The sequence below is a fragment of the Curcuma longa genome, chromosome 9 (genome assembly GCF_044706935.1).
Source record: "Curcuma longa cultivar G26 ecotype Majalengka, Jawa Barat chromosome 9, ITB_CL_G26_1.1, whole genome shotgun sequence".
Classification (NCBI taxonomy): Eukaryota; Viridiplantae; Streptophyta; class Magnoliopsida; order Zingiberales; family Zingiberaceae; genus Curcuma; species Curcuma longa.
Genome location: NC_133869.1, coordinates 2,515,256 through 2,527,200, shown reverse-complemented (window position 1 = coordinate 2,527,200; position 11,945 = coordinate 2,515,256).

The following is an 11,945-nucleotide window of genomic DNA, read 5'->3' as shown; positions in this document are numbered from 1 at the left end:
AGTCATCATGATGAAATCGAAATCCTAGAGTCACTTTCCAACATCGGCTTTCTCTTAAGACTCCTAGTATTTTCTCAATTCAATTTCTTTCTTTCTCAACTCTCATAATTTTTGACTTTCTAGATAACCTACTTCACAATTCTGACTGGTACTCAATTTTATAATTCCTATGAGATCGATCTTTTTTTTACATGACGACAGTTGTGCACTTGTGATTTTTGTACATCAAATTTTTAACGCCCTTGTCAGGGACTATTCAAGATCGATATTAGTTCGATCGTGATTTGATTAATCTAGATTTTTTCTTTATTTGTTTTTTTCTTTCTCTCTTTCCTTATTTGTTATTGTCTTTTTTCCTTTTTCTTTTCTTTCACTTTTTCCTTGATTTTTCTTCCCTTGCTACCTTTTCTAACCTTTCCTTTTCAGGTGAACATATTTTCCTTATACACAAAGATGGAAGCCCTAACTCAAAATTCAACCAATTTGATGTTGTGAATTCTGCTATGCCTATTGTAAAATTTGTGGAGTTGCAATCAATAATTTCCCAAAACTATTTGACCCTTCACATGGAATTCATGGAGAAAAAAGGGATGTCCTCTCTTCAGTAAAAAAGTGGGAAAGCCGCCACCCAGCGGTTTCACACGGTTGGCCCCACGACCATCTATAAGGAGGTAAATAGAGAAGCTGCAATTGGCCATGACGGAGGAGGGCATTGCCTCAGCTTCGTCAAGATTCGACCCTTGCCTACTTCAGCAAGTCTACACCATTGTAACAAAGGGATGCCCTCTCTAACTATAACCAATGGTCGTAGAATGATCCATATTCACACACCAATAACCTTGATTGGGGAAACCCTCAAAATTTCTTTAATAGGAGCAAGCATGGTCAAGGAGGATAAGGCACCTATAGATAATCAATGGGAGTTCAACAAGCATCTCCGATGTCAAGGTTGGAGAACATGTCCGAAGGGTTCATGACCAAGCAAGATCAAGCGAATGAGGAGTTCCAACATCGACATGCAACCACTGAGGAGGCCATCAAGCGACTGAAAGGTATGATCTACAATTTTGTATACCGCACTAAAATACTTGAGAAGTGTATCACATGTAGGCAAGCAAAATCTAGATCTTTACCTCATGGATTGTATACACCTTTACCAATTCCTAGTAAACCTTGGATGGATATTTTCATGGACTTTATGGTAGGCTTACCTAGATCAAAATGAGGTATGGATTCTATTTTTATTTTTGTAGATAGATTTTCTAAAATGGCTCATTTTATTCCTTGTAGGAAAACAAATGATGTTAACCATATTGCTGATCTATTCTTTAGGAAGATCGTGCGATTTCATGGAATGTCGAGAAATATAGTTTCAGATCATGATACAAAGTTCCTAAGCTACTTTTGGAAAACCTTATAGGGAAAGTTGGGAACCAAGCTTTTGTTTTCTACAACATGTCATCCACAAACAGATGGACAAACTGAGGTAGTAAATCAAACTTTGTCTATATTATTACGAGCTATCATTCAAAAGAATTTAAAAGATTGGGAAGATTGTTTACCACACGTTGAATTTGCTTATAGTAGATTTGTACATTCTATTACTAATGATTCACCTTTTGAAGTGGTATATGGGTTCAATCCCTTAACTCCGTTGGATTTGTCACCTTTGCCTATCTCTGAGCATGCTAGTTTATGTGATACAAGAAAAGCGGAGTTTGTGAGGCAAATGCATATGAGAAAGTTAGGTTGCAAATTGAAAAGAGGACCAAACAATATGCTACACAAGCCAACAAGGGACAAAAGAAAGTGATCTTTGAACTAGGAGATTGGGTTTGGGTTCATATGAGAAAGGAAAGATTTCCTACTAAACGTCTTACTAAATTGCATCTACGAGGCGATGGATCATTTCAAGTCATTGCTTGAATCAATGATAATGCCTACAAGCTTGACTTATTAGGTGAGTATAATATGAGCGCTACATTTAATGTTTCTCCCTTTGATGTTGGTGATCAAGATTTGAAGACAAATCCTTTTGAGGAGAGGGGAAATGATGGAGTCAAACCAAGTGAACAAGTTGCCCAACAAGCTAATATGGATCATGCTCAACCCACTCTAGATGTTATTGATTATCCATTATGCATTAATGGAGACACAATTATAGGAGTTAAGGCTAAGAAGATGAAGGAAACACTTAATGTGCTAATTAAAGATGTGAAAGTCAAAGTTATAATTGAAGAAGATTTGACCAAAAGTAAGTCATATGACTTAGTCAACCTAATTCAAGCCTTGGATGGACTTAAATAACTATTGTCTCATGTTTATGTAGTAGGAATATGTAGGCTCAATTTCAAGCTTTATTTGGGTTGTAATGATGCTATAAGCTTAAAATCTCTAAGTTAGTATTTTTTGATCACCCTATAGCTAGCCACACATGTATCTTTTGGCATATTTTCAATCTAAAGAATGTGAGGCTCTCACTTGTTGGTTCTTCGTTGAACTATACTATATCAAGGCATCCCCTTGTGGCGTTCAAAGACATCAACCTCCACCCAAAGGTTGTGGCTGTTAGTGTTAGCCCTTAGTGTCAATTGGGATTGAGTGAGACTCGAGTTGGACTCAAATCAAATCAAATCCATTAAGAGGGTTACATGATCATCATGCATGAGATTAATAGGGTATTAATTCCCTCATCATTAAGAGGGTTGCATGATCATCATGCATGGCATGCATGGGATTATTAAATGTATTAATTCCATGGAATCACAAGAGCCAAAAACCCTTCATATTCCATGGTTGGATATAAAAATGGATGAGAGACTCTTGAGAAAAGGACTATTGGTCTTCATCCTTTTCTCTTCTACCTTGGCCAAACCTAGTATTGTAGCTAGCACCACGATCTGGTTCCTCTCCCATCTCAGTGTTCGTGTGGATACCGTGAAGGCGCGAACACACTGATCGTGCTGATCTGTCAACCTTTGAAGGCAAGAGTTGCTGTCCGGATTTTGAAGGGCTCGCATCGAAGGTAACCTTGATTCCAGTAGATAGAATCGGTAAAACGAATATGGTTTCTTTCGCATGGATCTTCTGGAGGGATCCTTTTTCTACTGCGTTTCATGCGGCTAAAATTGTTTTTAGATGCATGCAGATCCCTACAGTGGCATCCATGTATTTTTCAGCAGTTAATTCAAGTTTTCAATTCTGCAATTTATATTTTTCTTCAATTCCTATCTTTTATCCTAATTTCCTTGGAGATTTTTAATTAGTCAAATAAATCCTATAGGGAATTGTCTCAATTCTAAGTTCTTTAAAGTGCTAACATTAGTGAGTTGAGTGATTAAGTGATAATAGCTTACTTTAATGATGACAAATGGAGAGGAAGCAAGACCTAGAGAAACCCTTGAACAACGTGCCTTGAGACAGCACTTGAAACTCAAGGAAATCAGATTCAGTCAAATCCTTGACAGATTAGAGAGGCAAGATGCTATAATTACTAGACTATAAAATAGTCAAATTGGCAGAATTCCTACACGAAGTACAAGGCAATATAACGTGATGACAATGATGATGATGGTATTTTTGAGGATATTGATGATAGAGCTTCTAGTGGCAGATCTGGTCATGTTAGAATTGGTGGTTAAAGAGGAAGGACAAATAATTATGTTGATAGAAACTTAGACGATATCAAGATGAAGATTTCTTCATTTCAAGGTAAAAGTGATCCAAACGTATATTTCAGAGTGGGAAAAGAAAGTGGAATTAGTGTTTGATTGTCACAACTACTCTAAAGAAAATAAGGTAAAACTTATTGCTATTGAGTTTATTGATCATGTTATTATTGGGTAAGATCAAATTAATCTAAACAGGAGAAGAAACAAAGAGAGACCCATTGACACATGGGAGGAGATGAAATCTATAATAAGAAAGAGGTTCATTTCCTCACATTACTATCGAGATTTATACCAACAATTACAAAGTCTAACACAAGGGTCCAAGACTGTGGAGGAATACCACAAAGAGATGGAGATTGCCATGATTTAAGCCAATGTAGAGGAGGACCGAGAAGCAACCATGGACATGATTTTTACAAGGTTTGAATATCGAAATTGCAAATGTAGTGGAGTTGCAAGGTTTATGGTGCAATACCCATGAAAAGTTGAAAGGCAACACAAAAGGAATGGTTCAATCAAGCATGGACAAAGTCATAATTTATCCACTTGGAAATCTAACTGGAATAAAAAAGATGATAAAGTTCCATCAAAAAGTAAGACTGAGTTTTTGAAGAATAAAGATGCTTGATCTCCATTGGTCAAAAGAAAAGAACCTATCCAAGCGTCAAGAAATAGAGATATTAAATGTTTTAAGTGTTTGGGAAGAGGACAAATTACATCACAATGTCCAAACAAAAGAATTATGATTTTGAAAGAAAATGATGATATTGAAACCGAGAGTAAGTAATGTCCAAACAAAAGAATTATGATTTTGAAAGAAAATGATGATATTGAAAACTGATAGTGAGTCTGACACGAACACAACCAACAATTGTGAAGGAACCCAAGAACAATCAATCGACAGAACTGCAAGAACTAAAAGACAAGATTTTGAGCCTTGACGCGTAATAATGAGATTGAACGAACCAAGATTACGGAGAAAAGAAATGTCACACCGCATATGTGATAGTTTCGGAGGTTTGAACTCCACGAGACAAACTCGATAAGTTCAGAAGTTCTTTCAAGAACTAAGAGATTACACAAACAAGAGCTTCACCCAAAAGTTATCATTTCCATAAACATTCTCCCTCCATTATATAGTGAGAAAAAGTAATTAAGATTACAAAGCATTCACACTAGCCATTAATAGTAATACTTATATGCAAGCAATTAAGAATACAAATACATGCATGCAATTAAATAGTTTAGCAACTCAAATCAAACTAGTTCTCTTAATCATTGAATGAGTAAGCAACTCAAATCAAACTAGTCCTCTTACTCATTCAAGATAAACAAGTCCTCATACTCATTTATTGTAAGAAATGAGAACTGATTCTATCATGCAAGTTAATGTATCAATGGATAAGCTCAATCACATTGATGCACCCTTGATTGATACTTTGATTTATCTAGATCTCTTCTTTTTCATAATCAGCAAAATGCCTTTCTATTAGTCCGTTTAGTGCTTCTTGAAACACTTTGCCCGAAATCTTGTAATTGGACATTCAAGAAGTGACAAATTTTTTATGTGCATAACGATCAGCTCCTTAATGTGCATCATTCTCCCCTTCTTGAAAAGGATTTGCGTTCAAATCATCACCTACATCAAAAAGAGATAAATCAGCAACATTAAAAGTAGTATGCACACCATACTCACTTGGCAAATCAAGTTGGTAGACATTATCATTGATGCACTTTACCACTTGAAATGGGCCATCACCTCGAGATAGAAGTTTAGAATGTCATCTCTCTGGAAATCGCTCCTTCCTTAGGTGCAACCAGACCCACTCTCCTAGTTCAAATAATTTTCTTGTGCCCCTTGTTAACTTGATGATGTTGGGTCTTTCTCTCAATATTCAGTTGTGCTTGTTCATGTATCTTCTTCACGAATTTAACCTTCTGCTTCCCATCTAAGTTTGCATGCTCACTCTCAACCATAGGAATCAAATCCAATGGTGACAAAGGATTGAATCCATAAACAATTTCAAATGGAGAGAACTGAGTTGCAGAATGTATGCAATTGTAAGCAAACTCAATATGTGGTAAACAATCTTCCCATGTTTTCAAATACTTTTTAATGATAGCACGGAGAAAGAAAGATAATGTTCGATTAATAACTTCAATTTGCCCATCAGTTTGGGGATAACAAGTAGTAGAAAGCAACAATTTAGTTCCCAATTTTTGTCATAAAATTTTCCAAAAATAACTCAAAAACTTTGCATCCCTATCGGAGATAATTTATTTATTTATTTAAGATACGAAGAATAATTTATTTATTTTATTTTAATTTTAGCGGATCAATTTTTGAACCAAATTAAACCAACTAGTTTGGTTCATGATGGAAGAGAATTTTGGTAAAACGGAATAGATTTGAAATTTCATCTTAAGAAGACGAAACGAACAAAACTAGTTTGGATCAAATCGGAAGTCTAGATCAAATCGGAAGTCGTTTAATATGTAAACCAAGCAAATCAATTAATTACAGAAAACCCTAAGTTTTAAATCGATTTAACCCAAACCCAAACCCTGTTTGAGAAGTTACTCATGTTACTCCCCAATATAACTCACGATTACTGTTCCCCGTGATTTTCTCTTTCGCACATGATCGCGCGACCCACCGCCGTGCGATCCGCGTCCGCCCGCGCCCGAGTCGACTTGCGAGGAAATCGCACCTCACGCGATTTAAAGGAGGGCAGTCGCCGTCGCCCTTCCTCATTCTACCGCAGCCAGCCGCAACTTTTCCCTTGTTCGGCCCTGCCCGTACCTCACCTCGCCATGATGGCCCTCCGCCGTCGCACCGCTCGTCAATGCCGCGTGAAGAAGAACGCCGGAGCCTTCTGCCGTCACCGCCGCCTCCTCTCGCCTTCCTTCACTGCCGAAGATGAGCCACCGTCGTCCCCTGCCGACCAGCACCGCTTTCCCACGATCGTCCCTTGCTCGATCGCCGCCGGCCACGATCCGACGCCGCCCTGCCTCTCGTGTGAAGAAGACGCCCCGTCGCCGGCCAAAAGTTGTCACGACCCGGGAGATAGCCGTCCGAAAAATTTCGACAACACCTCTCCAGTATCACTGACAATTCCTTGAATACAAACATATAATAAGGCCCACATGGCCTATCCATACTACAAAATATGGATTATACAAGTAACAAAAATATAAAAGTGACCCACACGGCCACGTACACATCCTACAAAATGCATAAGAATGAAATTCTAATTCTACACAATGATTAAGGAATAAATTCGTAAAGTAACGAAAATCCAAAGTTTCATAAGCGAAAATGTAACAAGTACAAGTATGAAATCAAAAATAGGAAATATGCTATAGTTTCGAAAACACCTAAATGAAATCAGAAAGTCCGATACGTGTAGAAAGTAAACCAACGATACAAGTATACCAACACATGCTACAAACACATCCAACACACACACACAAAGTCCTCGTCGTGAGATGGCATCACTGGCAGATCTCTGGCATCCTTTGTAAGCTCCTACTTGATATCTGGGAAGACAGAAAAATCCCAGGGTCCAAAGATGTGAGTACAAATACTCAGTGGGTAATACAGAAAGAAAGTGCATGAACAAGTAGATAACAAGAGTAGAGATACATATCAAAGGTCAACAAGGTATCAATAAAGTCTCTGCAGATAATAAACAACTAACATGGATCTCATGTAATGCACCATTTGAATGACATGTCAAACATAGTGCAACAGTCAAAAATCAAACAAGTAGACAATCAATATGCAGTATCAGTGCGATCCAATATATATATATATTATGCACATGATGTGCATATGCATGATGCAACTGCCACACTCACTACAGAACTCGTGCAAGCATCTGAGTCTGGGAATGTCCAACATCGGGGGATCATATACTCCGCGCCCTACAACAAAGTAGTCCGGTGATCCAAATCGAGGGATCAGTGCTTCGCGTCCGGTGATCCAGTAGCTATGATAAGCTACGTATCCTATGCCCGATATTTATCCTTTAATACTCATCACCGAAGTACCAAATGTACTCTCCGAGTACCACCCCTATCCGGTGTCGAGGTCAAATCATCGACACGGCTACGTACACTGCCATATAACCGTCGACTGCGTACACTGCCATACAGTCGCCATCACCATGATGGAAATAGGGTATGATAACCACCTATATCATATATCACTACAAGTCCTCTACCATCACAATAGACCCACAACAATGGGATTTACAATCGTTATCATGCATCATGATGAGATGCTCAAATCATAGTAATCAACACCTACCATACTAATCAATAAGCGTAGGTATAACTCATCATGATTGCAGGTATCATAAGAAAGAATCATATCAATAATGATCACAAATGTCATATCAAGGATAGAAACAATAATCAGGAATGATAATCCAAGGTTAACAGGCGTAAGGACAAGCATGTATAAACATGAGTAATGTAAAAGGTATACCAATAACAGGAAAGAATAACATCAAGGTATCAAACTACAATGACTGTAAAAGAATCATGCACTGAAAATGGAAAGAACTGTATTGACCAAATACAGTAAATTACCCACCTGATATAGGAATCGCAATTCAAATCCTATAACTCTCAGAAATATCCTCATAAGTAACCTTGATCACTAATCAAAGACCTACAAAAGAAATAACCAACATCCATTAATAAACATATAGATCTTAACAAATTTAAGATCTACATATAACCCAAATCCAATTAGATCCATAATTCAATTAACTCATGTTAATTAAACATGAATTAATTTCATTAAGTCTAATCAGATTTAAACCAACCTAACTTAATTAACCTAACTAACCTAATTAACCTAACTAACTAACTAATCTAATCACATAACTCAAATAAATAAATTCTAACCTAACCAAGCAATCTAGCATCAAATCAAATAAATCTCCATCCTAAAAAATCAAAGCTAACATAACCTCCATCCAAATCGGTATCCTAACCATAGATCAAATCCATTTAAATCAAAACCTAACAGCCCCCACATGTAAACAACAACCAATCAAACCCATCATAATCAAAAAAACTCATACTAACCAATAAAATCTATAACAGAACCCTAATATCTAATAGTAAAATTCTTTCCCAGCTTTAACTAAGGATTTACCTTAGATCTATTAGCAAGAATTTGACCCATCCATCTTGTTCAAATCCACAAGAGGCATCCGCTTCTTTACAACTGAAGTTCTTGCACCAAAGACACCGATCGATCAGAACTTCAAGCCATAAATTTACTTAGACTGCTGAAATGTTTCCTCAGCAGCAAGAACATAACGAATCAAAGATTCTAAACCTACTCAGATCTGAGTAAATCCCTAGCCTTAGAACCCTAGCTCATCTCTTGATCAATTCTTGATCAACTCCTGCCAATCCAAGCTCTGATTTCTTCCAAGAACTCTACCACTCTCACTGCCTTGCCATGACAACCGATCAATCAGCCTACCAGCTACAAGAAAATCCTATTATTGAAACTGAGATAATCAGATTCAAGAGAACTCACCTTGCATGCCCTAGACCCCAAGCCCCTTTCTTCCCCAACCAAGATTTGCCACAGGACAAGCTTTGGTTTCTCTTCCATCGCCGCCAAACCGATCGACTTCCTCCTGCTCACGCCGACCCAATCCGCCTCCACCCTCTAGCCCAATCTCTGTTATCTGGAATATGGCGACAAGACCAGCAACCTTGGTTCATCTCGGTGAAGAGGGCGACTGATCGATTAGAAGAAGGAGTCGACTTCAAGCGCGATTGAGAGGAAGGAAGAAGGCTTGCGCTCAGCGAATAAGAAGAAGAAATCGCGATGTAGAGAAGGGAAAACTCAGCTTCGGGCAGTAATGGAGATCGCGGCTTTGGCGTGAAAAGGAATCGAGAATGAAGAAGAAGAGCAAGGAAGGCTTCGGTGCGAGTGGGGAGAAAGGGGTCGCATTCGCGATTTTGGGAAGAGAAGATGGTTCGGGTTTAGTGGGTTACCGGTTTCCTTAACGGGTTTGATTTCAAGATCCAATACCCATTAGCCTATAACCCAATACCTAATTAAGTGATTAATTGGGCTCATGAATTGGCTAGTACTTTGGTTTATAGTTGGGCTTTAGGGTTGGTTGGTATTGGATTTTATTTAGGCTTTAATGGAGCTTTATTTGAGTTCCATTATTAACCCTAAAATTAAATCCATTGGGTTGTCTTAATGGGTTTAATTGTTAAACCCAAATAAAACTAAATCCCAAAATACCTAGCCCTTAATGATTAATTAACCTCTTAACCTTGTTAATCAATTAGGGTTATTTATGATTAACCCCTTAAGTTCCGATATTTTACAAAAGTAGCTGCCACCGAACCCCTACCACCGACCGCCAACAAGTATTACAGCAAATAGGTCTATTAATTGGTTAATTACATTAAGGTTTAGTTAAATAATTAAATTAATTTGATAATTAATAGGTCAGCTAAATTAGTTTAATATTTAGTTAGTAAATTGATTAATCAGTTTTAGTTAATCATTAATGATAAATTAATTATCAGTTAGGATTTGTTACCATGATCAATTTGTTCGGTTGAGGAGCTAGGTTGAACTGTTAAGGTTTGATGTGGATGATCCGGGTTTCACTTTGTTGGGTTTTGGATCTCTATTGGTGATGGAGATCAAGTTAGTTATTGTTGGTTTTGAATTAATTTAATGGATCTGATTAGGTTAAAGATTAATTGGTTTAATACTTAGTCAATAATTTATTAATCGATTTTGGATTAGGTTTGATAGGGTTAATAGATTTGGATTGATTATGGTTTTTAATTGGCATAGGGTTCATTTAATTAGGATTTATGCCTAATTAATAAGGAGATTAATTTAATTAGATGAATAATTAATGACTAAATTATTAATTGATTTAAATTGGATTATTTGTAATTAATTGATTTAATTAATGTAATTAAGTAATTAGTTTATTGCAGATTTAATTATTAGTTAATTTGATTCACTAATTAATAGGTGATTAAGATGTAATTAAAGAGGGATTAATTACATAAGTTAATTTGATTAGTCGATAGATTAATAAATGAAGAGTTGATTTGGAATGAGGGTTAACTAAGTTAACGGGAGTTTAATTGAGTTAGATTAACCTTAGAATCAACTAGGATTCTCATTGATGGAAATTGATAAAATATTACACTTAGTAGTGTTGTATTGGTAAATTTCAAGACCTTGATTGGTACGGAGAGATTCTTATTGCGATGATTCGTCAATCAAGTGGGTACATTCTATCCTTGAACTCGTATAATTTTCCCCTGTGCATGAATAAATAAAGATTAAATAGATATATATTTATATGTGTTATAATTATTTTTAAAATGGGATTAAAATGACCCTTAAAATATTAGAACCGGGTTAATATGATTAAACCACTAAAGGGTAAAGAATTGATTTTATTCCTATTCACATATGGGATTTATCTGGGGTAATTAAAATGGGTTCAAAATTTAAATAGATATTATCATTTACTCTGCCTGTGGATACATGTCCTTATACTGCTTGATCTTTTATTTCTCATATTGTTGATATTTCATCCTGTTGATACTTAGCCTTTACATGTAAACTCTATGGTGATACCTAAGGGAATAAATAAGATTTAATTGGATTTGAGTTGGTCGTTTAGACTAAATAGAGAAGATACATACTGAGAATGTAATAATTATAATAATTGATGAAAAAGATATAACGTGAAATGAGATAAAAGAAAATGATAAATATTAAAAGATGTTAACTTTGAGCCTAGTTTTTATAACAGAGTATTGGACCGTACACCTGAGGAATGTTGGTGTGATATAGCCCTTGGTCCAGGACTTTCACCGCTCACATATTATTGTGGTAGAGCAGAAGCCGAGGTTAGTGTTTATCATGTCTTCCACAGGTGAGGGTTCTTTAGCCCGTACGTTAGATAATGTATGCGACAGAATAAATTCTAGAAGGCTATAGGCTGTTAGCCTATATATGAGTCATTATGAGGAGGCTATAAACTGTTAGCCTATAAATGAGTTATTATTTTTCTCTGATGATATTGGCTCTTGATGTTCTTTTTTTTTATACTTAAATAAAAATGTTGACACTTGTTATAATAGTTATTCATGTTGAGATTATACTGATGATATTTAGACATAGATTGATTAAATAACCATGATTGGAGGCTTAAAATTAATGATAATGAATTGAGATATAAAATTTAT